The following is a 5,041-nucleotide window of genomic DNA, read 5'->3' as shown; positions in this document are numbered from 1 at the left end:
AAACACTTTGGGTTCGCAAGGACTTGGAGTGCCGGGACGGGTTTGCGGATCCAACACTCTGGGTACCTCCGGGTACTTGGGGTTGGTTGAGGACTTGGTGAACAAACACTTGATATACACTCTTCGGATGTACTTCGGGTATCGCCTGTTGTCCGAGACCACTTGCATGGTTAGCAAGCGTTGTGGTCTAATGGCCCTACCGGGCAAACACTTTGGGTTCGCGAGGACTTAGAGTGCTGGTAGTGGTTGGCGGACCCAACACTCTGGGTACCTCCGGGTACTTGGGGTTGGTTGAGGACTTGGTGAACAAACACTTGTTGTACACTCTCCGGATGTACTTCGGGTGTCACCTGTTGTCCGAGACCACTTGCATGGTTAGCAAGCGTTGTGGTCTAATGGCCCTACCGGGCAAACACTTTATGTTCGCGAGGACTTGGAGTGCTGGTAGTGGTTGGCGGACCCAACACTCTGGGTACCTCCGGGTACTTGGGGTTGGTTGAGGACTTGGTGAACAAACACTTGTTGTACACTCTCCGGATGTACTTCGGGTGTCACCTGTTGTCCGAGACCACTTGCATGGTTAGCAAGCGTTGTGGTCTAATGGCCCTACCGGGCAAACACTTTATGTTCGCGAGGACTTGGAGTGCTGGTAGTGGTTGGCGGACCCAACACTCTGGGTACCTCCGGGTACTTGGGGTTGGTTGAGAACTTGGTGAAGATACCCCTGTCACCTTGTTCGAGGCCACTTGCATGGTCGCAAGCGTTGTGATACAATGGCCCTACCGGGCAAACACTTTGGGTTCGCAAGGACTTGGAGTGCCGGGACGGGTTGGCGGATCCAACACTCTGGGTACCTCCGGGTACTTGGGGTTGGTTGAGGACTTGGTGAGCAAACACTTGATATACGTTCTTCGGATGTACTTCGGGTGTCACCTGTTGTCCGAGGCCACTTGCATGGTCAACGGTTGAGGTGGTGATGGCGGGTCGGTGCTGTAGGGTGCCGGCCTGTTGGCTGCCTTGGCCGGGTTGGTTGGTTAACACTTGATTGGGCTTGCACCCGAGGGTAATGGCACTTGAAGGTGGGTACTGGCCGGCTGACCTGGTGTGATGGTTGGTTGGTGAACACTTGGCGGTACTTGCACTTGGCTGTGCTTGGACTTGAAGGTGGGATCCGGCTGGCCTAGGCCATTGGTGGTTGGTTGGTGGGTTAGCCCTTAGCTGGGCTGGCTGGCTGGCTGGCCATCGGTGGTGTGGTGTGGTGAGGTGTGTGGAGTCGAGCATCGCGCGCCGTTGCCTTCTTCGGAGTGTTGTAGGTACGCAAGTGCTTGCAATGCAAAGAGGTTGGTGATGGAGTGACATTGCCTTCACCATGGAGTTGCGGGTACTTAGGTACTTGCAAGGAGATGGTGGTATGGTGGTGTTGCGTGTGTGGTGTTTGATTAGAAAGATATAATTTCTAAGTCCGGATTAGTGCTGTCAGTGGGGCCGCCGCTAACAGGTCCTGCACGGCCACCGTGGGGCTTGACTTGGCGCTATTCCGGACTTGGGGCGATCACGATGTCCCCGTGCGGGACTTAGAAGATGGAAGAACACAAGTACCCTTATCCCATGACTTGTGAGCGATTGGCATACGTTACCACATTAAGAGAAAAATTGGCTAAGTCCCGGATCCATATTATATGAAGAGAAAAATCGGCTAAGTCCCGGATCCATATTATATGAAGAGAAAAATTGGCTAAGTCCCGGATCCATATTATATGAAGAGAAATATCGGCTAAGTCCAGGATCCATATATAATAACCTAATAATCGGCTAAGTCCCGGATCCATATTATATGAAGAGAAAAATCGGCTAAGTCCAGGATCCATATATAATAACCTAATAATCGGCTAAGTCCAGGATCCATATATAATAACCTAATAACAGGCTAAGTCCAGGATCCATATTATATGAAGAGAAAAATCGGCTAAGTCCGAGATTGGGTCTGTCAGACATACACTTTCAAGATACCACACAAGCAAGCAAGATGGCCTAGTGATGGAACCATATAATATGAAGAGAAAAATCGGCTAAGTCCGAGATTGGGTCTGTCGGAAATACACTATCAAGTTACCACACAAGCAAGCAAGATGGCCTAATGATGGATCCATATGATATGAAGAGAAAAATCGGCTAAGTCCAGGATCCATATAATATGAAGAGAAAAATCGGCTAAGTCCCAGATTGGGTCTGTCAGAAATACACTTCCAAGTTACCACACAAGCAAGCAAGATGGCCTAGTGATGGATCCATATGATATGAAGAGAAAAATCGGCTAAGTCCAGGATCCATATAATATGAAGAGAAAAATCGGCTAAGTCCCAGATTGGGTCTGTCAGAAATACACTTCCAAGTTACCACACAAGCAAGCAAGATGGCCTAGTGATGGATCCATATGATATGAAGAGAAAAATCGGCTAAGTCCCAGATTGGGTCTGTCAGAAATACACTTCCAAGTTACCACACAAGCAAGCAAGATGGCCTAGTGATGGATCCATATGATATGAAGAGAAAAATCGGCTAAGTCCAGGATCCATATAATATGAAGAGAAAAATCGGCTAAGTCCCAGATTGGGTCTGTCAGAAATACACTTCCAAGTTACCACACAAGCAAGCAAGATGGCCTAGTGATGGATCCATATGATATGAAGAGAAAAATCGGCTAAGTCCAGGATCCATATAATATGAAGAGAAAAATCGGCTAAGTCCCAGATTGGGTCTGTCAAAAATACACTTCCAAGTTACCACACAAGCAAGCAAGATGGCCTAGTGATGGATCCATATGATATGAAGAGAAAAATCGGCTAAGTCCCAGATTGGGTCTGTCAGAAATACACTTCCAAGTTACCACACAAGCAAGCAAGATGGCCTAGTGATGGATCCATATGATATGAAGAGAAAAATCGGCTAAGTCCAGGATCCATATAATATGAAGAGAAAAATCGGCTAAGTCCCAGATTGGGTCTGTCAGAAATACACTTCCAAGTTACCACACAAGCAAGCAAGATGGCCTAGTGATGGATCCATATGATATGAAGAGAAAAATCGGCTAAGTCCCAGATTGGGTCTGTCAGACATACACTATCAAGTTACCACACAAGCAAGCAAGATGGCCTAGTGATGGATCCATATGATATGAAGAGAAAAATCGGCTAAGTCCCAGATTGGGTCTGTCAGAAATACACTTCCAAGTTACCACATGAGCAAGCAAGATGGCCTAGTGATGGATCCATATAATATGCAGAGAAAAATCGGCTAAGTCCCAGATTGGGTCTGTCAGAAATACACTTCCAAGTTACCACACAAGCAAGCAAGATGGCCTAGTGATGGATCCATATGATATGAAGAGAAAAATCGGCTAAGTCCCAGATTGGGTCTGTCAGACATACACTATCAAGTTACCACACAAGCAAGCAAGATGGCCTAGTGATGGATCCATATGATATGAAGAGAAAAATCGGCTAAGTCCCAGATTGGGTCTGTCAGAAATACACTTCCAAGTTACCACATGAGCAAGCAAGATGGCCTAGTGATGGATCCATATAATATGCAGAGAAAAATCGGCTAAGTCCCAGATTGGGTCTGTCAGAAATACACTTCCAAGTTACCACATGAGCAAGCAAGTTACCACATGAAGAGAAAGCCGGCAAAGTCTGGGAATGTTACCACATGAACTGGAAAATGGGCAAAAACCTACCTTCACAGGGAACGTGAATAAGTAAGGCTGTAGACATCGGTCGACAAGCCAAAGACTGATATGGAAAGGAAATGAGTAGTACTAGCTTTCCTGAGAGTTGCAGAGCTTAGACTGCATATGAACGAAAGTTATTAAGCGTCAAAGTCAGAGAAGTTACCCAAAGGAACACAAGTTCCAACTTAGAGCATGTATACCGCCTAGACGGTAAGAGGTACGGCCAGGCTGAGGAATAAGGAAATGTTGGCCAACATGTTCCCTAACTATCCCCCGAAGACCGCAAAGCAATCCAACATCAACCAAGAAAGTTATAGCCCGATCAAGGAAACACCTACTTTGCACCGATATTGCACCAAATACATGTACCAAGCACCTTCGGTTGCATACCTGCAGGGGTTTACCATAGTAGGCCATGGAAGACCGATATACCGAACATAATCACTTTCTATCTCCTCGGGTGTTTGAGATAGCGCTTTGCGGTACAAGAACGAAAGTTAGACTTTATCTTGGTGCATCTTTTTGCCCAAGATCACAAGACCCTATCTACCAAGGCAAGAAAGTTGTGTGGGGACAAAATGTCCAAAAGTGCCCAAAGTGGCACACTTGAACCATATATTCGAGAAAAACACAAGTGTGGGCCCGAGCTAGCAAGTTGAAATGTTCTGACCGTCAGTAGCCCTAGTTGAGGTGCACTTATCATTATATGAGGCCAACGTGCCAGCTAGTCTCTAAAGGGGCGATATGGGTGTTCCAAGGTTTGTACCCAATTGAGGAAAAAACAGGGTAAGGTACGGTGTACCGCGAATAACTCGGGCTATAGATGTCCGATCGATGAGTTTGGCATATGTATGGAAAGGTCTCGACGAGACCTAACTACCCTGAAAGTATGAAGGCAAAGACTTGAATGACCGGGAAGTTATTAAGTGCACAAGTGGTAAAGTTGCACCAAAGTCCATGTTACCCGAAGTGGTACATGAACACCCAATATTCGACCAAAACACAAGTTTAGAGTCGAGCTAGCGAGCTACATTGTTCAGACCGTCAGTAGCCCGCATCAAGACACGCATTTCATTATATTGAGCCTAGCCGCTAGCTCGACTCGAAGTCGGTCATATGGTTGGTTGATGGTTTGGACCGACCACGTGGTGTACCAAGGTGATGTACCTTTCATGAATTAAAACTCTGGCTGTATGGCACTGAGCGACAAGCTAAGGTGTGATTTGGAATAGTCTTGAGTGGGACTATTTAGGAAAAATGCGAACAAAAAATCACAAAGTCCTTGGGCGAAGCTATTAGCGAAACATAGAG

This window comes from Anopheles coustani (genome assembly GCF_943734705.1).
Source record: "Anopheles coustani chromosome X unlocalized genomic scaffold, idAnoCousDA_361_x.2 X_unloc_25, whole genome shotgun sequence".
Classification (NCBI taxonomy): domain Eukaryota; kingdom Metazoa; phylum Arthropoda; class Insecta; order Diptera; family Culicidae; genus Anopheles; species Anopheles coustani.
This window is presented reverse-complemented; position numbering follows the sequence as displayed.